The sequence below is a fragment of the Xiphophorus hellerii genome, chromosome 6 (genome assembly GCF_003331165.1).
Source record: "Xiphophorus hellerii strain 12219 chromosome 6, Xiphophorus_hellerii-4.1, whole genome shotgun sequence".
NCBI lineage: Eukaryota > Metazoa > Chordata > Actinopteri > Cyprinodontiformes > Poeciliidae > Xiphophorus > Xiphophorus hellerii.
Genome location: NC_045677.1, coordinates 7,111,162 through 7,133,165, shown reverse-complemented (window position 1 = coordinate 7,133,165; position 22,004 = coordinate 7,111,162). Strand labels below are relative to the sequence as shown.

At 43.9% G+C, this 22,004-nt stretch overlaps 1 long non-coding RNA gene across 1 annotated transcript in view; it reads right to left on the bottom strand.

The window, feature by feature from the left end:
* Positions 1-111: 111 nt before the first annotated feature.
* The window catches only part of LOC116722157 (uncharacterized), a 73,889-nt gene continuing 51,996 nt past the window's right edge, over positions 112-22,004 (bottom strand). The window contains exons 4-5 of the long non-coding RNA XR_004339715.1: positions 10,655-10,760; positions 112-2,494 (exon numbers count right to left, since the gene is read on the bottom strand). This is a non-coding gene — a long non-coding RNA (uncharacterized LOC116722157). The remainder of the gene's footprint in view (positions 2,495-10,654; positions 10,761-22,004) is intronic.

Below are 22,004 nucleotides of genomic sequence, written 5' to 3'. Positions count from 1 at the left end.
AAAACACTAAACATATATATATATATATATATATATATATATATATATATATATATATATATATATATATATATATATATATATATATAAAGAAAAAACACTAAACATTGCAACCTTCCACTTTCATATCTGGGGCGCAACTTTTTTCGACAACCGTCCAAACCCGGAACGCTGTCAGCGACGTTTCTCCTGACGCAGCGGGTTTCTCGGTGCTGCAATTTCCCAGCAACCCGGAACTCCTGATTCTAAAGGAACAGAAGCGTTTACAATTTATATTGAATTACACTCCTCTAGGATGTTTTGTTTTTTATAGATTGAAAAGCAAAGCACCGGCTGTACATTTAATACCGCGGGCTCTTGCGTTGATGGCTATTAAAAGAGATTCATCAAGCCTGACGTGGGGGAAATCTTACACTGAAACAGGAGATCACTGAGGACCCAGAACTGGAAATTAAAGCTGAATTATGTCAGTCAGAACTCGGGTGGTTACTTTGAAGCTTCGCTACTATGATGAACATTTCGTATCGAGTTCATCTTTCAGGATTTGTCACGTTTGCACCAAAACTGCCATCTTGGAGATTGACTCAGTCTGGGTTGGGGTTAGGATTCGTGGCAGCGCTACACCAGACCACAGAATAACACACCTTAGACAAAGTCAGCCCTTACTGTGAATGTGTCTGCTAGGTTTTGAGTTCATCCTTTGACTTTGTCTTTTGTACGTTGGTTTCCTTTGTCCTCTCCAGCTTATACATCTTGTTTTGCTTCCTTGCCTTGTTTTGGTTTGCTTTGCCTAAGGCAGTGCACCGTTTTCATTAAATCTCTGCTTTGATTCGGTCCTTCGGCTTGAGCGTGCACAGGCTAGCAGCAGGCTACGGTGGAAAGGAGAAGCTGTGTTTGAACTGGGAGAGGGCTTCAGAAGAGCCAGGCTTCAGGAGGCTTAATGTCTGCTCTGATCAGCTGGGGATTGAGAGCAAAACTCAAACTACGAGCTTTCATACACAGGATTCTCGATATCGTACAACAAACATGTCGGGAAACAGTTTTACAGTGTATACAAAGTCAGTTGTGTAAATTTTATTTTAATGCAACAACTCAGAGCAAGGCGGATTTTTACAACTGAGAGCAGCCATAGTTGCTCTCGGGTTTTTTTTTATTAAACTTGAGAGAGAAAAAGTATAATTCTCCTTCCACTTCTCAATTAGGTTCTGCTTTGCGTTGATCAAATAAAATGTCAACAAAGCCGAAGCTTGCGGTTGCGATGTTACAGTAATTTTGAGAAATGTGATGGTGGAAAAATGCTCTGGCTTCACTTAGTTACGGCTGCCACTGTGATTGTTTCTCGCGCTCGCTTCAAAAGTCTGAACATTTTTATGCTATCATTACGTCCCCTACTGAAAGCACCTCACAATAAACAACCTGACATTTACAAAATGTCAATACGCCGCTCTCCTGGCGCTTCGTCGGAGCAAATGCAGAAACGAAAGACAGCCGCCCCGCGCGGGGCCAATCCTTCGTCGTCTACGGGCGTCTTCGGTCCGGGTCCCGCATGTCACCCACATGACCTCTGACCTCTCCGAGCCCTGACTCAGAACAACGGGTTGGGAACAGATTGGGTTTACACCCGTATATTGTTTCCGCCTCTCCTTCAGGTTAAGTGGGCCAGGAGGGGGGAAGGAAAACAGCTTGAACAAGCAGAAGCGGTGACAGGACTCCTAATTAAAACGTATTACGTTACGATTATGAAAATGAAAAGACATTTGTGTTGTATCAAATAATTTCATCTTTACATGAAAATTTAATTAGTCTTTTAGGGTGTACAGAGAAAAACAAATATCCCTCTATCTTTGTAATTGGATCTCTGAGGATTTGATGATGGTTAAAGTAGATTAGACACCCTGGAGTGCGTGTGTGGGAGTGTGTGGGTGTGTGTATGTGGGGGGGGGTCGGGTTTGTGGGGTGGGTGTGTGTGTGTGCGCGCGCATAAATCAGCCCTATTCAGCAATCAGTCGAGGGGACGCAACAATATTAATGCGACTGCGAGGATGTAGGTGCGTGTGCGGTACATGCATGCATCTGCCTGTGTTGAGAGTGAGAGTGTGTTTGCGCTCGAGTGTGTGCCCACAATCCCGGAAGGGCATTTCTTTTCTTTTTTAGCAGCAGAGATCAAAGGGACATTAGTATTCTGAAATAAATCACATGCTCAGGCCTCGCCGCGTTGGTCCCCTAACACATCCACAGGAGACACGCGCTCTCTGTCTCATTCTGCGCGTCTCCTCCTTTCTCTTTCTCCTTCCATCTCCATCTTCAAAAGACACCACCAAGCACCCCCTCCTCTCCCACCCACTCCTCCTCTCCCCTCCTCTCTCTCTCTCTCTCTCTCTGTTTTTTGGCCCCCAGCGGCCTTCCGAGCTATCTGCTTACTGGGCTCCGAATCCTTTGTTGCATCCTTTCAGCTTCTCACGTTCCGACTTGAGCTCCTTCTCCTCCCCTCCGTCTGCAAATAAGTGAGGAAAATGCTTTGTCAGAAAAAAACTGTTGTTCATTGCCAAAGAAAAAAAAGAAGAAGAAAAAAAAAAAAGTCAGAAGCGCAAAGTATGGGAATTTTGACAAGCATATCCGCCGGGAGAAGACCTCTTATTTGGCTGCATTTCTCTCTCTCTCTCTCACACCTCCTCTCTTTCACTCTGCTTCTGCCATTCTCCAACTCTCTTCACAGCTCAGCGGCACAATCAGTCTACAGCCGAATGGTGATTATTATTCCTTTTCTCCACTTTTCAGAGTGTGAATATCTTTTTAGTTGCGAGGGAAGTGTGAACACTTCTAAGACTTCTGACAATGTTGCTGCTCACTCCCAAATTCTCCAGTAATGAGAGCCGTTCTGCACGGACGGGCGGCGTCAGCCGGACCGTGCCTTCCCTCAGAAAGATGGCCGCCGCATTTTGCCTTGGGGGGGGCGGGCGGAGGGAGGAATATAAAGGGAGAAAAGGGGGGACCTTCATGTTTTTGATGAGAAAGTTTCACACTTTCTCAGACTCTAATTTCCACAGTTCTCGGTGCTCTGTGACTCCACAAAATAACAATTCAGTCTGGACTGACGGCGTCTATTTCTGCAGAGAGACATGGAAAAGGGAAAATACAGAAGTTGACAGAAAGGAAGGGCGCAAGGAAGAATGGGAGGAAGGAGTGAAGGGGAAAAGGACACAAAGAAGCAAAAAGATGGAAGGCAGGACACACGGGAGAAAGGAATATGACAGGGAATGAAGGAGCGAAGGAAGGAAGGACTTAGGAAAACTTAAAGGAATGAAAAAGTATGAGGGATTTAAGAAACACAAGGAAGTAAGCAAAGAAGGAAAAGCACAGGGAAGTAGGAAGCTGGGAAGTAAAGAGAGGAATATAAATGTAAGAACTCAAAGAAGGGAGGACAATGTAGCAAAGTTTTCATTACAAAAGTGCGCAAAACTTTGTCAAAAAGCACAATATTGCAATATTGCGATGTCTCCATTAAATAATAATAAAAAACACAATTAAAATCACACATGCCGTGCCAACATCCTCCAATGACTTCCTGGCCACTTCTTCTTTGGAGTTTTCGGCAGTGGCAACATCCAGATTGTTGATCACGTGACTCGATGCAAAAAGTAAAATAAAATAAAATTTCATTGCAACTCTTTGGACCTAGCCCCGCCTTCGAGACGCAGCTTCTCCTCAGAGCTCCAGTTTCCAAGCTACCGTGCTTCCGTCTCACAGAGCAGCCCTCACTGTGACTCCACCACTCAGCTCCTTCAGACTAGCCAGCAGCAATTAGCAAACAGCTGGATGAACGGCACATCTGCTGAGTTCATTATATGAGCTACTCTCTCATCAGCAACGCTGATTAAAAACATTGAAAGAGGAGCTCTGCTGTGACGACTTCCCGAAGGAAAGAGTTTCAGGGGAGAGTAAGTTTCTTAAAGAGAAAGGCACAATTTCAAGGCATTAAACTACAAAGTCAAATTTCTTTAAAGTTATGTTTGATATATATAGTACAGCATTATATTAACAACAAAAAAGTAAGACTCAAGGAAGGAAAGTAGAAGGAGGGAATCAAGGCGCTAGAGAAGGACGCAAGAAAGGAGGGAATGAAGACGAGAAGAAGACGGACACAACGGTTAGAAAAAGAGAGAAAATAAAATCTCCAAATAAAAACATTTATCCACACTCTATTTTCTTTTCCTTTTGCTGTTTTCTTCCAGACCTTCCTAAACTTTCCCAGACTGCTTAGCAAAACCCCGTAAGTGGAGGCAGGGAAGTGGGGAGGAAAAAAAAAAAAGGAGAAAAAAATGATTGGCATAGCACCGCTGGGAGAGGAAGAAGCTCATTTTTTAGCCAGAGAATTAGAATGAGTGGAACATAAATGCCCCCTGTAGCTCCCTGACAGCTACAATATCCATGAGATTCAGCGTTTTCTTTGTGCCCCTGCTGTCGACGCGCGCGTGCGTTTTACATTTAAGAGAAAGAGAGAGCAAGAGCGAGAGGGAGAGAGAGAGAGAGGGGCACGTGTGTGGGATGGATAAGTTTCGCGCCAGCGTGTACACCCGTGTACTTATTTATGTGCGCGCTTGTAGCTGCGCGCGTGTGTCATTCTGATAGCCACCCACATGAATATGCAGATCAGTTTTAGAGAGCGTATGTGCTCAGCATTAAAGCCCACTCTCCACTGCTGACCCAATTTCACACTGCGGTGTATGCATGCACTTGCTTATCAATGTATTTCTCCGAGCTTGGATAAAGAAGGAAAAAAATATATATATATTTATATATATCAGGCTGGTTAAGACCTAGGCGTGTGTGTAGGTTTGCATGTGTGTGTTTTTACAGAGAGAGAGAGAGAAAACACACACACACATGTACATGTTAAATCTCAGCCAGTGCACACACACACATTTCCAAAGCTGCCTGTGAATAACAAAATTCTCATTAATACGATCTGACCAAAAAAAAAAAAAAAGAAGACGTAGAAGAAGCCCAATCCTAATGCTGAACAAGCTGGACTGCACTCTATCACAGTCAGAGGAGTAGTTTATTTCTCACAGCCGACGGCTTCAGCAATACCTGTCTGCCTTGGTTTAATGCAGCGCCGTAATGATGGAAGACCTCGCTAAACACGATCCTGCCCAGAATGAGGTGAAAACACGGCTACTGGGCTCATATCTGATGAATAAATATGAGGCTGCGGCCCAGCAGCTGGTGCTGGTACCAGATGCACTCGGTCTAACAGGTGGGCTTGGGGTCCTGGGCTTACAGATGGCGCCCGCTCTAAAGGGCCGGACTGCTGGCTACCACTGAAGGGAGCTGCTGTAGAAACATGCAAGCACCTACTACCGCCTCCTATTAGCTTATTGATGTGTCTTTGGAAATAAATGAACATGAAAAGCATTTTGCCACAAGTGATGGAGGATACAGACCAAAACATGAGGAAGAAGTTGTTCTGGTCGGACGAGAGCAGAATCGAATGTTTTCCACATGCCTATATGTGAAGGAGAAGCAACCTTGCACAAAACACCATTCCCACAGCGAAACATGGTAGAGGTGGCAACATGCTGTGGGGATGATTTTATTCAGCAGGGACAGGCGACCTGCTGAGTGACGGGAAATTGAATTAGGGTAAAAACAAGACAGTCCTGGAGGCTGCGAAAGATTTGAGATTGGAGTGGAAGTTCGCTTTCCACAGGCTCAAAAAGTACGGTTTTTATTATGTCTAACATTTTCGAGCTTTATATCACGTTGAAATGTTATTCCATCATCAAAAACAGACCTGGAGTGTTGCTTTGATTCCTTCATGCATGTGTAAGAAGTCTTTTTATCTCCTGTGACAACCATTCAGAGTGCCCTAACGCTTGCCCTCACTCTCCCACTCAGCTCCTGCAGACTAGTGGCAGCAGCAATCAAGACCTGCAAGTCTGCTCTACTTATTGTACGATCTACTTCTCAGTCCAACTCTCCTGAGAACAGCTGTAAACTGCATAATGGAAAAACCCTGTTGGGATGATGTGATGAAGGCAGAGTGTTGGAACAAGCAGGAGCTTCTTAAAGAGACAGAAGCCCTATGTCAAGGTGCCAAATTGCAAAGTCAAATTTCTTTAAAGTCATGTTTGACATATAAGACAATTTCATAACAACTGAAGACGGCATAGTTACTTGACTGTGCTGTAAAACGGCACTATTTGTCTAAAAGAAATACATAACACTGCCCCTTTAATGAAACATACTTTATCAAAATAATATTATCTTCTCTTCTGCTATGCATTGTGAACTAATCATTTCAATGTATACAAGTGTTGGCATTAATTTTGTCTTAAACCAATTTCCATTAGTTGAAAGGTAATTTGGCCTCATTTTCAAATTCCTCAAAATAAACCTGATTTGTCAACATTCACAGTTCATGCTGAGCCGTGACATCATTGCATCATTTTATCGTTTGGCCTCTTTTAATAGTGATCCACACCCAAACCAAACATTTCACAACAAGGCTACCACTTTGTGTTCTTCCTCTACATAAAATCCCAATGAAATACTTTGGAGTTTGTAGTTGTGGCGTGATAAACAATGTGAAATTTCTCAAAGGCTACAAATATCCTCGCAATGTACTGTATTTTCGGGTCTGTTTTTATTTTTTTTTCCCCTGTTAAAACTTAGATTTTCAAAAGCCTTCCTCCGCCCCGGGCTGCATGGCGTTCTGCCTCGGTGATTCCTGCTGATATCTCTTTGCACTTTTTCACATGGGTTATGATGAGCAACTCTGCCAACGGGAGATTTGTTTACAGGCAGGAGCAGCTGGTTGCGCTATGCCAAAGCCCCTACTAATGCCTGTGATAAGACCAGGAGTCCCCGAAGAGTTGGAGAGAAGACGAGAAGGATGCGAGAGAGTCGCAGAAAGGAGAGGAGTATCTCATCCTCCGTCGTCGGAGCCTATGTTAGGTCCCCGGGAGAAGGAATATATCAGCACACGAAGACAGAGTTTAAAAACGGTGCCTTTGGAAGGAGAATTACGGCGATTAAATTTGAACGTTTTAACATTTTGTGACCCGTCTGTTAGCCCAGAAGCAGAAAAAAGATACGACTGTAAGAAAGAGTAGATGTCGTCACACTCACGGAGGAAACTTCCCTGCATGTGATCCTAATTTAAAAACAGATTTTACAAGCTGGAGTGAAAATGTTTTAACTCCTTTGCAATTACGTGTTTTGATCGTAAAACTAGTATTAATTATCAGACAAAGACAACCGGAGTAAATGCAAAATCAGTTGATTTCATTAATTACAATGAAAATATACGTAACTGCCACCTGTGTTGAATTGTAATGAACTTTTATTACCACATTGTTTTTTAATTCCTCTATCCAGACATGAGGACTGTATGACCTGGTGAATGGATACATTTCCCCAATAGAACCAGTCTGATAACATGAAGTAGGCTAAAGATCTCAAACGGCAACAGAGAAAGCCTTCAAACTTGAACTTTAGCCAGGGGTGTCCAAACTTTTTGTCATGTGGGCCAAAAAAATAAAATAAAATAAAATAAAATCAAGCACAGGAAGTAGTCCAATTCTCTTTTATTTGTTTGTGTAGAAAAAGGGATGTTACTCCTTGTAGATCCAAACTTGAAAGAGACTTTGCACATTTCCTGTATTAAGCCTCCTGCAGTCTTAAGAGGTGGGGTCGCACAGAACCCGTGTGTGCTTTTATGAGTTTCCTTTTTCATATGTGGGTTCGGGAACTGACGGTCTGATAGGACAACCCGTCTTCCCTCCCGCATGTTTCCCCGCTGTCCAACCGTGACATCTGTCGCACTCCTTCTGAGCATCGCGAGGGGGGTTAAAAGAAACTTATCTCGTTTTCAAATTCATGGAGGTTCGACTGAACAAATTTATTCTCAGTTATAGAAACAGAATTTAGGTCACTTTCTTTCAAAAGTTTAATAAATTCAGTAAAAGCTTATTTGGTCACAGCAAAGTCAGCTTTTCAGAAAAAAAGTCTCTGAGTAGACGTGGTTCTAAAAAGACAAATACTTTGTGTTGTACTTAACGTTAATAAAAATAAAAAGTCTCCTTCTCCATCAACTACTTGTGCTGGACAGGCCAGATTTGTATCATTCTTGAACTGCATTTGGGGGCCACACAGAATTAGTCCAAGGGCCACTAACGGGACCCTAGCTGCACTTTGGATAATCCTGGCTTAAGATCCAGCAAGTTCACCTCTCAGGAACTTTAAAAAATACAATTAAATTAAAATGAACGGAAGGCAGAATTAAAGTCTGAACTTAGGTACCATGCAAGACCTTAAACATTTATGCCCGGAAGTCCTTCAATGCGTCTGATTTTCAGCAGTTCTGCCAAGAAAAGTGGGTCAGAGTTCCTCAACATTTTCACAAAGATTGATTGTCAGCTACTGCAAATGCAGGAAAGGTTTATTTTTCACACAAGAAGGTTGGTTTTGACAGCTTTTTTAAAACCCTTTGACAAATGAAATCATCATTCGGAAACTGCTTTATTTGTATTTTACTGAGGTTTATCCTCAAGTGAGAAAAGTGGGTTTGATGATCTGAAACATCCGAGTGAAAATACAGGGGGGGAATGAGAGAGAAAGCGAAAGCTTCGAGAGGGCAAGAATCAAATGTCTTATGTAAGAGACAAGGAGCTGTAATATTCAGGCCACTTGAGTCATTCCTAATGTAAAACAGCCACTTCTAAGTAGTATTTGTTTGTTTTCACATAAAACATCTGTATAGGATGGTATATTGGGGGTTTTCTTTTCAGCCTTACACCTCATCTGGCAACGGCTCCATGTCTAACTGGCCAGTTTAAGAGTTATCTTTGGAGAATAGAACTAATCAAACTATCATTTTATCCCGACATGAAAGAAAAGCACTGCGCTTGGCCCAGGCAGCAGCCCAGCCCATCAAATATTCAGAACCGCTCCCTCTTTCAACTTGTATGAATTTTAGACACCGGTGGTTCTGAGCTGCCAAACTGCTCCGCTTGGAAATATGTTTTTCAGGAATACATTTCATTTATTTATTTATTTTAACAGTAAACATTTATTACACTGCAACAGACATTTTATGAACCGACTTCCATGTTGTCAAGTCAGCAATGCCAGTCGTGTAGCCTGCCGTGACACGAAGCCGCCAGTAGGTGGAAACGTTGAGTTGGTAAGGGAGTTAGAGGCAGCGTTGAGGTAATGCCTCTCTGCTCTATTGTTCCCTGCATTCATCCTCACCCTCCTTTTTGCCTTCGAGTCTCAACTCCTCCTCACGGACTTCAAACGAACAGAAGAAAATAAGGTAATTTAATTTGCCCCTCTGCCCCTACATGTGCTTTTTGAATTCCTTATGCTAAGCACCTAACCCATTTCCTCCCTCTTCTGAAAGTACAAACGCTGACTGTGGTGAAATAAATCCCATTGCTGGAAGGTCCTATAGAGCATTAGGATGACCTTGTGTAAGCAAAGCACCTTGAAAACCAGGGAACCTGCTTTGGTACTAGCGGCACACGACCGGCCGACGGCTTAATAAACTCTGGCACCCGGTGTGCTGCAAACTCTGAGAGACATTCCTCAGCATCTTTAAACCTCAACCCCAGAAGCCCCGGCACAGCGCACACTGAACTCTGTGAAGTAGATCAATGGGAGGATTATCGCAGGACCAAGATGCCAGCTACAGAGCGGCTCTGTGCCGCCTCGGTGAGGGGGGAAGATTGAGAGGCTTCCCTTTGATCTGTGGCTAGGCGCATCTGAGAGGAACCCGCCGCTGATGATAATGATGCCGAGGCCCGCCACAGAGAACCAGAGCGGAGCAGCCCTCCGACCGCCCTCCTCTCTCCCCACTCCCCCATCCCTCTACTGCTGTTATAAAAGACCGGCCTGTCGAGGCCTGGATGGGACAAACGTATTTAATCGGTCGGATTGCGGATTCATGAGAATTTATTCCAAACAAATGTGTTTCTGTGCCTCCCTAACCCCCCCTCTCCTGAGAAGGAATTATATTGGTGCAACAGTGATGTGTGAGTGTGTGAGGAAGTGTGTGTGCTCCAGTTGTTTCCTCCATCACATTAGATCCAGCTGAACACCTCTGTCCTTTTTCAAGGACACCCCTCCCTTCTGCATGTCTCCGTCCCTCAACTTCTCTCTTCCTCTCTCTCTCATCCTCACACACACACACGCCCACCCCCGCGCGCACACGCCCACACACACACACACTCACTGGGTGCTGTGTGACAGGCCGTGGTGCTGGAGAAGGCTGCTGACATTCTGGACAGTAAAAGGCTTAGGGTGGAGTGTGCGTTTGTGTGTCTGAAAGATGGATGAGGAAACCTTGCAAGTCTTCCTCCCGCTCTATCGCTCCGTCTCATCTGCAGGGAATGCCATGCAGGGCCAGACTTACAGGGGGAATAGCCTGGGCACACCAGAGTACAGGTGCCTCTCAGTAATTTACTTACTTAGTTATTCATTATTCAAAAAGTGAAACTTTTGTGTTAAGCCAAAACTGAACCAGCGACAAAATCAGCATAGGTAAAAGGATTGAACCTTTGCTCAAAGGTCCCAAGTCCTCTTTTCAGATGCAAGTCTGTGCTTCATTTGGAAATCGAGATCCCAGAGTCTGGAGAGACACAAAACTCACGCTGCTTGAGGTCCAGTGTGAAGTTTCCACAGTCGGTGATGATTGTTGGAGCCGCGCCATCTGCTGGTGCCGGTCCAGTATGTTGTCTGAAGTCCAAAGTGAGCAACTGAACAATGAGAGACATGAGAGGTGACAATATAAGGCAACATTAATAAATACCGAGGTTGTTTCATAAGTAGTGTATTTGCAAGACCTTGTACAAATCTGAAGGATGCGTTGTAAATTTGCATCCCACTCTCACACCTCTGACAGCCCTATGTAAAATTCAGCACAACCAATTGTCTTCAGAAGTCATAATTAGTACGCACTATTAATAGTTTCTGTTCAAAAGAAACTTGTGTGGGTTTGTCTCCCACGCCGGGTCCATTGAAGTAGGTAATGTCTTCCCGAGTCCAGCCTTGGTGCCATGGTCACACACAGAATCGGTGACTCCTCCCACTGTCCACAGCTGCCATGTGATTGACTCCTCCTTGTTGCTGCTTGACTGTTTGTCAAAGCTCGATGATTACGATAATAGGATGTGCGGACAGTAATCTCTTAATTAGTGCTAAGTGGGAATTAGATTAGGCTTTTGTTCATTTCAGGAATGGCTCTGGTTAACCAGATTAGCCAAGCGCGTGGATTAGGTCAGACGGCGAAAGTTCCAGGTTAGAGACCCGCCGACGCCGAAAGCGTTCTCCAATCACCTGCCAGTCGGTTCGCGGCGAGAGGCTTCAGGATCGGCCAAGATGCCGAGCGGTGGGGGTAACAACACGCTGGAGGGGAAGAGTCTTTGATGAGTTTGCGGGGACAACTTTTAATTCTTTCTGCGTGTGCTATGATCCAACTCCAGACTCTAGAGTACATCTAACACCTCCTTCACACATTGTTGTGCTCTCCTCTCTCCTCTCCGGCGTCGTGTCAATTCCTGCTCACTCCTTTGCGGCTTAAAAGCTTTTCTGTTCAACTGACCTCCTATCCACTTCATTTGATGGGCCCCCGCTAAGAGGACTCCACCTTCTCTCCTCTTTCTCCCTTTTTTCTTGCCTTCCATCTTCTTTTTGCTCTCCCTCTCAGTCTCTCATCATCCTCCTCCCCACCCTGCCCACCCTCGCTCCCCCTCTTCTTTTCAGCAGCCCAGCGTGGGTGGCTGAGTTTAATGAATTCTCTTTTCTCTCTACAGCCAGGCACTGATTTCTGATTGTGGAGAGGCATGTGTGTGTGTGTGTGTTGGGAGGGAGGGAGGCTGTGTGAGGCAGAGAGAGTCTACATAGACACACATCTTTCTCAGCTTACTTCCCCTGCATCCACTGTGATCATTTCATAAGTCTAAACGAATCTTGGCCTTTGTCCTGATCAAGGAGTCGGGTTGCACTTCCGCCGTCTTTAAGGGGAAAGTCGGTCCACTGCCGGCTTTAAAATAGATCTGCCCCAGATTGTGTTTGTTGTTGTTGAGCACATTACCTGCCATCTCCTGCAGCATGAAACATGAGTCAAGAGTCTGTTTTGTCCTCTGTCTGTGAAGCCTAACTAATGCTCAGGGAAGAGGATACGGTAAATGACTCCACAAAGTGTCACAGACGAGACGCATAATGATTTTTGGCTAAGCACATTATCTTTTTGCTGGATCTCACTAGACGATGAAACCGAGTCGACAGCCGCGCAAGTTGTGATTGAAAGAATCACAATGGTGTTTTTTGGCGATAATTCAACCGCTTCGGAGGTGATTGGTAAGATAATGCATCCTTAGACTCAAAATAAGATAGACAGATCCAGTACCTTGAACAAATGTTCATACTCTCTTGATTCTTTTCACATTTTGTCACATTTCAGTGGGATGGGATTTTTTGTGATAGATCAACACAAAACAGTGTATTATTGTGAAATTAAACTGTTTTATGCTTTAGTCAGAAAAGTTTGGGATCAATTTCTGTTCCGCCCGTTTATTCTGACATTCGTGATTAAAATTCACCACAGTATCGATGAGGTTGTGGGGAAGTTTAAAGGGGCAGTTTTATGTATTTTCCAGGCACATAGTGCCATTTCACAGCACAATTGAGTTTAATAATAACAATTGAAATGAAATTAGACTTTATAATTTAACGCCTTGAAATTGGGCTTCTGTCTCTTGAAAAAACTACTGCTCTTTCTGAAACTCCGCCCTCAGGAAATCGTCACAGCATTTCTCCTCTATTAACCCTTTAACAACATTTTCACCAGCGTTGCACTGAGAAGTGGCTCGTAAAATGAGCTCAGCAGGAGAGCAGTTCCACCAGGTGTTGGCTAATTGCTGCTGGCTAGTCTGAAGGAGCTGAGAGGGAGAGATGCGGGGGAAGGGCTGCTCTGTGATGTGGAAGCCTGGAAACTGCAGCTCAGAGGAGGAGCTTCACCCTCCAAGGCGGTGCCAGGTCCAGCCAGGCGTTTTGCCCAGCTGAATGGTTGCCAGGGGAGATTAAAATATTTCTCAAACATGCATGACAGAATCAAAATAACACTCCAGGTGTAACAGGGATAACATTGTAACCTGGTGTAAAGCTCAAAAATGTCAATTTCACACAAGATTGCCCCTTTATTAAATAATTTAGCCATAAAAATTATGCTATGAGATCCTACAAAACCACAAAGATGATTAGTTTCTTTCCATGCATGGAGTACTTGGGTTGCTAAAAATACCTGGTGAAAATTTCATGCCAGTACCGCCTTTAGAAATAGGTTTACTATGAAAAATCGGGATGTGCTCAATACTTATTTTACCTGCTGTAACATTTTGAAAGCAGACCTACAAGTTTCATTTTGGTCTTATCTGAGCAGGTAGCACTGCGCATAACCCCAAACACAGCACACCAGCAGGAAAACATGGTGGAGATGCTTTTCTCCAGCAAGGAAGGGGGAAGCTGGTCAGAGTTGACAAGAAGATGGATGGAGCTAAATACAGGGCAGCTGACCTGAACCAGACCAAATTAGAGGCCAGAGAAGAGTAGAAAGTGGGGCGGAGGGCCGGTGTCCCTTCCAGCAGGATAATAGTGTTCACTGTCCAGACAATTTAGAACCGATTTTGTCTGATCTATATGTTTCTTGATCTTGATCTGCAGTTCCAGTACCTGATTATTACAGCGTACTGTACAATTTGCGCTTAACAGATACAATTGCGACACAAATGTAAAAAAACCCAACAAAAACAATCTAGCTTCTTTGTAAGCCATTGACTTTATGACTGATTATTCAGTCAAAGTGGGAATGTTGAACATAGTTATCACTCGCATGTGCTAGCTACTCAGCTAGGCTGCTGTAGTATGGTAACAACTCATTCTTTAGAGATAACTGAAGTTATTAACACAACCCAATGACATTAACATTACTATACGGCATCATTTTGCCGTCATAATATGCTAAGAAAATGTTTGAAGAACCGAAGAACTAGACAAAAACAAAGTATGATAGTGTCCACTGACGATCAATAGCTAAAATATATTAGCTATTGGGTTTTTTTTTGGTTGTTTTTAATGGAAGCATTCTTTGGTTATTAAGTAGATATAAATCCATCTGGTTCACCCACAAAGGTGTAGGATCAGCTGTTTGGAAAGTTACACTGTAAAATATTTGCAGTGTAACTTTCCAAAAGTAGAATGATTGGGATCAGAGTTCTTGGTCCCTTTACAATCTTTTCAAAATACAAAACAAAAAATGATCACTGTGAAATTATGGCACATATTTAATGCAGCGGGCAGGATTTACTGTAAAAATATAGAACAAAAAAGAAAGAACAAAAAGAAGGACAATAGGACACAAAGAGGTTTCATTCCATTGCAACTTTCTCCACTTAAACAAGCGATAATTTTAAGTGTTTTTCTGATTTTTTTCTGCTGTAAACTTTGATGTTTAACCTCATGACTCATTGGACTCCTAGGGCTTCTGATTTTGGGTTAAGTTGTTTCAGATGATTGTACCCAGCACCACTGGAAGCTGTCATAGTTTTCCAATCTTCCCCAAAGTAGAATGATGGGGATCAGAGTTTGGACATGACATCAATCCATCCTAGACTGATGAAAATAAAAAAATGATTATTTTAGTTCATTGCTAACGTCTTTCCTTCTTGGTGTGAAAACCCTCTACTTTTATGGCGGTCTTAACATTTCCTGCTGATCAAAGTAGCAACATCCTACTGCTATTTTCCCCCTTAAATCTCATGGAAGCACACACACCTTTGCTATATTGACAGTTTTTTTTTGTTTTTTTTTGGACTGGTTTCTTTAGTCCCCGATGTTTATAGATTCTTGCTCAAGGAACAATATGATGGTAAAGATGGAGCTGGTTTAAAAGCGCGTAGGGTATTTATCACACAGCAAATATTAAAGTCTCGTCGTTTAAGCATGACTTAGTTGCACTTTTGAATAATTCTAGTATTTAGGCGATGCTATTCAGCATTCTTTCTTCTTTTTTACAGTTTAAAAGCGCATCACATTACTATTATTTAGAGATGGTGAGTTTTACCAGAGGCTTGGGCAACAACATTTTTTTTATTTAAATAAAGCTGGACTTTTTTTTCCCCCTCTTTCCTTGCTGTAGGGGCACTGCTTTATAATGTGTGTTATTAAGTATCATCATGATTCATCCAATTTCAGCCATCTTAAAGGTCCATTTTCAAAATGCTTTCACTGTTATCACTCCTCTGTCGCTCCCTCCCCCGTCCCTAAAGGACTGTCATCATCCCATGCTGCTCTTTGTTGTGCGGCTTGTTTCTTACATTCTGATGGTTGACTGCACAGTTTGATGGCATAATCATCTTAATGCAGTCTGCAAATTATGGGGAGAGATATGTACAGTGGACTTTGGAGCAAAAAATAATTTCCTTTTTTATTTCAGGGCTTCACTTCAGGCTCCTCCACGGCTTCATAATTAGGCCCGAGCAGCAAAGCGCTGCGAAGGCCTATTGTATCTGTACTGTTTCTTATTATTATTAGGCCCGAGCAGCAAAGCGCTGCGAAGGCCTATTGTATCTGTGCTGTTTATTATTAGGCCCGAGCAGCAAAGCGCTGCGAAGGCCTATTGTTTCTGTACTGTTTCTTATTATTATTAGGCCCGAGCAGCAAAGCGCTGCGAAGGCCTATTGTATCTGTGCTGTTTATTATTATTAGGCCCGAGCAGCAAAGCGCTGCGAAGGCCTATTGTTTCTGTACTGTTTCTTATTAGGCCCGAGCAGCAAAGCGCTGCGAAGGCCTATTGTTTCTGTACTGTTTCTTATTAGGCCCGAGCAGCAAAGCGCTGCGAAGGCCTATTGTATCTGTACTGTTTATTATTATTATTATTATTAGGCCCGAGCAGCAAAGCGCTGCGAAGGCCTATTGTATCTGTACTGTTTCTTATTATTATTATTCTTCCCACCTCTTCGTGTGCCTTTTTGGGGGCTTTATCATATTCAAAAACTCACCAAACTTGGCGGTCGCGACTAGAAAAATTAAAAATTTTGAATTTTAAGGTTGTCGCAAAAATCGCATAAAAAATTGCTCAACGGCGGCAACTAGCAATTTTCTGTTGACACAATGGTATGAACGTACTTCATCGTAGAGACATGAAATTTGGCACACTTGTAGAGCTCACCAAAAGACTCAGAACTTACATTTAATGTTATAAGCCAACTATCACAGGAAGTCGGCCATTTTGTATTGAACGTCCATTTTTTTCCTCGATTTTGACGTTTACAGCCTTCGTATTTGATCGAACTCCTCCTAGGGATTTTGATTGATCGGCTTCAAACTTGGTCAGTCTGATCATAAGGCATGTTTGATTTAAAGTTATCAAATTGGTGAGTTTTGGAGCATGTTGAAGGGGGGTTAGCAGGGGTCAAAGTTCACCTACTCGCCATGAAACACGAAACTCTTATATTTCCTATATAAAAACACATAGAGGGATCAAACTTTCATTGATTGATCGTCATCGGGTGCCCTACAATAACCTATGGTCAAATGATGACATCACTTAGGCCACGCCCCCTGAGAACAGGAAGTGTCATGTTTTACTGTGAACGGTCGCTATCTTAGCCCTTTGACCTAATCAACATGAAACTGTGTCCAGAGACAGAAGACATGTTGGTGTGTTGAGTAATCCAACCCCGACCGGCTGCGATGAAGCAGGTGGGCGTGGCGGCGTTGCGAACGCCGTCGAATTTCGTTTGGCTCTGAATTCCACAATTTCGGGCCCAGCTGCTCCAAACTCACTAGGATGGATCCTTATCCACCCACCGACAGGAATTAATAACAAAATTTGGTGGGCGTGGCCTAATTTCTCTATAGCGACCCCTAGAGTATTTTAAATGAACAGCCCCAGGCCATGCTTTATCCTAGAATTACGAAACTTGGTACATATGTGTATCTTGTCAGGACGTACAAAAAAGTCTATTAGAGCCATGGTCGAAACCCAACAGGAAGTCGGCCATTTTGTATTGAAGGTCCATTTTGGACCTCGAGTTTGACGTTTACAGCCTTTGCATTTGATCGAACTCCTCCTAGGGATTTCGATTGATCGGCTTCAAACTCGGTCAGTCTGATCATAAGGCATGTCTGATTTAAAGTTATCAAATTGGTGACTGTATGAGCTTGCTGAAGGGGGGTTACCAGGGGTCAAAGTTCACCTACTCGCCATGAAACAAAAACCTCTTATATTTCCTATACAAAAACACATAGAGGGACCAAACTTTCAGTGATTGATCGGCATCGGGTGTCCTAAAATACCCTGTGGTGAAATTTTTTTCTTACGCAGGCCACGCCCCCTGAGAACAGGAAGTGTCATGTTTTACTGTGAACGGTCGCTATCTTAGCCCTTTGACCTAATCAACATGAAACTGTGTCCAGAGACAGAAAACATATTGGTGTGTTGTGGATTCCAACCCCGACAGGCTTCGATGTAGCAGGTGGGCGTGGCGGCGTTGCGAACGCCGTCGAATTTCGTTTGGCTCTGAATTCCACAGTTTCGGGGTGAGCTGCTCCAAACTCACTAGGATGGATCCTTATCCACCCACCGACAGGAATTCATAACAAAATTTGGTGGGCGTGGCCTAATTTCTCTATAGCGACCCCTAGAGTATTTTAAATGAACAGCCCCAAGCCATGTTTAAACCTAGAATTATGAAACTTGGTACACATGTGTATCTTGTCGGGACGTACAAAAAAGTCTCTTAGAGCCATGCTCTAAACCCAACAGGAAGTCGGCCATTTTAGATTGAATTTCATTTGACCTCGATTTTGACTTTTACAGCCTTCGTATTTGATCGAACTCCTCCTAGGGATTTCGATTGATCGGCTTCAAACTCGGTCAGTCTGATCATAAGGCATGTTTGATTTAAAGTTATGAAATTGGTGAGTTTTGGAGCATGTTGAACGGGGGTTGCAAGGCTCAAAGTTCCCCTGTGATCGACTGTGTAATACAAAGGGCTTTGTCATGTGTAGGGCAATGCTGCCCTCTGGTGTCGAATTACTGAAATAATGAAACTATTTCAGTAATTTCAGTAATTCGACACCAGAGGGCAGCATTGCCCTACGGAATGACAGTTCAATGTTGAATTAAAGAGGAAAAAATTAAATAATTTGTAATTCTAACACAAAAACTCACAGAGACACCAAAGTTTGAGTTATTGATCATCCTCGGGTGTAGAATAATATCCAATGGTCAAATGATGACATCACGTAGGCCACGCCCTCTGACAACAGGAAGTCTTGTATTTTACTGTGAACGGTCGATAGCTTCTGCACCAAACTTTGCACGAGTGACCCTGGTGGGATCCTTGACGACCCTATGTCATCATATTATGACGTCATCTAAGCCCCGCCCCCTCAGAACAGGAAGTGCCGTTTTTTTCCTTGGAAAGCTCCGTTTATGGCTCTCTTGACCTAATCAAGATGATTCGGATGATAAACTCTGTCAATGCTCGCTGCTGGCTGAACCTTGTGGGCGTGGCCAAATGGCGAATATCAGTCCCTCGCCATATGCATACGTTTGGCTCTTATTCAGGCATGGATCATCCGATTGGCGCCAAAATGGATATGTATGACCTTTGTTCACCTCTAAAGAGCCCGACGGGTTTGAAATGTAATTTGGCTCCACTGCGCCCCCTAAGTTAATACATGGGTTGTATCTCCTCGACGCATCGACCGATCTGCGCCAGATTTTTCGACAGTCGTCGGGCAGCGCCGCCGAACGCATTCACGCGTATCGCCCGGTGGACGGGCGGGGAAAATGCGCGACAGCTTCTGCGGCGGCTGGCGGGCGGCGGTGCTGGAAACTGCGGCGGAGCTTTTGCGGTGGGGAGTTGGCTGCGGCTCTGGAAATCGTGCGAGAGCTTCTGCGGTGGCCGGAACCCCCGCGGTGGCCAATAGGCCGGAGCGGCGCTTGCTGCGAGGGCCGCCCGAGGCTGCTTGCAGCTTTAATTATTATTCTTATTATTCTTCCACCCAAATGAATTGCCTTTTTGGGGGCTTTATCATATTCAAAAACTCACCAAACTTGGCGGTCGCGACTAGAAAAATTCAAAATTTTGAATTTTAAGGTTGTCACAAAAATCGCAAAAAAAATTGCTCAACGGCGGCAACTAGCAATTTTCTGTTGACACAATGGTATGAACGTACTTCATCGTAGAGACATGAAATTTGGTACACTTGTAGAGCTCACCAAAAGACTCAGAACTTACATTTAATGTTATAAGCCAACTATCACAGGAAGTCGGCCATTTTGTATTGAAAGTCCATTTTTTACCTCGATTTTGACGTTTACAGCCTTCGTATTTGATCGAACTCCTCCTAGGGATTTTGATTGATCGGCTTCAAACTCGGTCAGTCTGATCATAAGGCATGTCTGATTTAAAGTTATCAAATTGGTGAGTTTTGGAGCATGTTGAAGGGGGGTTAGCAGGGGTCAAAGTTCACCTACTCGCCATGAAACACGAAACTCTTATATTTCCTATACAAAAACACAGAGAGGGACCAAACTTTCATTGATTGATTGTCATCGGGTGTCCTAAAATACCCTGTGGTGAAATTATTTTTTTAAGTAGGCCACGCCCCCTAAGAACAGGAAGTGTCATGTTTTACTGTGAACGGTCGCTATCTTAGCCCTTTGACCTAATCAACATGAAACTGTGTCCAGAGACAGAAGACATGTTGGTGTGTTGAGTAATCCAACCCCGACCGGCTGCGATGAAGCAGGTGGGCGTGGCGGCGTTGCGAACGCCGTCGAATTTCGTTTGGCTCTGAATTCCACAATTTCGGGCCCAGCTCCTCCTAACTCACTAGGATGGATCCTTATCCACCCACCGACAGGAATTCATAACAAAATTTGGTGGGCGTGGCCTAATTTCTCTATAGCGACCCCTAGAGTATTTTAAATGAACAGCCCCATGCCATGCTTTATCCTAGAATTACGAAACTTGGTACACATGTGTATCTTGTCAGGACGTACAAAAAAGTCTCTTGGAGCCATGCTCTAAACCCAACAGGAAGTCGGCCATTTTGTATTGAAGGTCCATTTTGGACCTCGAGTTTGACGTTTACAGCCTTTGCATTTGATCGAACTCCTCCTAGGGATTTCGATTGATCGGCTTCAAACTTGGTCAGTCTGATCATAAGGCATGTCTGATTTAAAGTTATCAAATTGGTGACTGTATGAGCTTGCTGAAGGGGGGTTACCAGGGGTCAAAGTTCACCTACTCGCCATGAAACACGAAACTCTTATATTTCCTATACAAAAACACATAGAGGGACCAAACTTTCTGGGATTGATCGTCATCGGGTGTCCTAAAATACCCTGTGGTGAAATTATTTTTTTACGTAGGCCACGCCCCCTGAGAACAGGAAGTGTCATGTTTTACTGTGAACGGTCGCTATCTTAGCCCTTTGACCTAATCAACATGAAACTGTGTCCAGAGACAGAAGACATGTTGGTGTGTTGTGGACTCCAACCCCGACCGGCTGCGATGAAGCAGGTGGGCGTGGCGGCGTTGCGAACGCCGTCAAATTTCGTTTGGCTCTGAATTCCACAGTTTCGGGGTGAGCTGCTCCAAACTCACTAGGATGGATCCTTATTGACCCGCCAACAGGAATTCATAACAAAATTTGGAGGGCGTGGCCTAATTTCTCTATATCGCCCCCTAGAATATTTCAAAAACTCAGCCCCAAGCCATGCTTTAGCTTAGAATTACGAAACTTGGTACACATGTGTATCTTGTCAGGACGTACAAAAAAGTCTCTTGGAGCCATGCTCTAAACCCAACAGGAAGTCGGCCATTTTAGATTGAAGTTCATTTGACCTCGATTTTGACGTTTACAGCTTTCGTATTTGATCAAACTCCTCCTAGGGATTTCGATTGATCGACTTCAAACTTGGTCAGTCTGATCATAAGGCATGTCTGATTTAAAGTTATCAAATTGGTGAGTTTTGGAGCATGTTGAAGGGGGGTTAGCAAGGCTCAAAGTTCCCCTGTGATCGACTGTGTAATACAAAGGGCTTTGTCATGTGTAGGGCAATGCTGCCCTCTGGTGTCGAATTACTGAAATAATGAAACTATTTCTGTAATTTCAGTAATTCGACACCAGAGGGCAGCATTGCCCTACGGAATGACAGTTCAATGTTGAATTATAGAGGAAAAAATTAAATAATTTGTAATTCTAACACAAAAACTGACAGAGACACCAAAGTTTGAGTTATTGATCATCCTCGGGTGTAGAATAATATCCAATGGTCAAATGATGACATCACGTAGGCCACGCCCTCTGACAACAGGAAGTCTTGTATTTTACTGTGAACGGTCGATAGCTTCTGCACCAAACTTTGCACGAGTGACCCTGGTGGGATCCTTGACGACCCTATGTCATCATATTATGACGTCATCTAAGCCCCGCCCCCTCAGAACAGGAAGTGCCGTTTTTTTACTTGGAAAGCTCCGTTTATGGCTCTCTTGACCTAATCAAGATGATTCGGATGATAAACTCTGTCAATGCTCGCTGCTGGCTGAACCGTGTGGGCGTGGCCAAATGGCGAATATCAGTCCCTCGCCATATGCATACGTTTGGCTCTTATTCAGGCATGGATCATCCGATTGGCGCCAAACTGGATATGTATGACCTTTGTTCACCTCTAAAGAGCCCAACGGGTTTGAAATGTAATTTGGCTCCACTGCGCCCCCTAAGTTAATACATGGGTTGTATCTCCTCGACGCATCGACCGATCTGCGCCAGATTTTTCGACAGTCGTCGGGGAGCGCCGCCGAACGCATTCACGCCTGTCGCCCGGTGGACAGGCGGGGAAAACGCGCGACAGCTTCTGCGGCGGCTAGCGGGCGGCGATGCTGGAAACTGCGGCAGAGCTTCTGCGGTGGGGAGCGGGC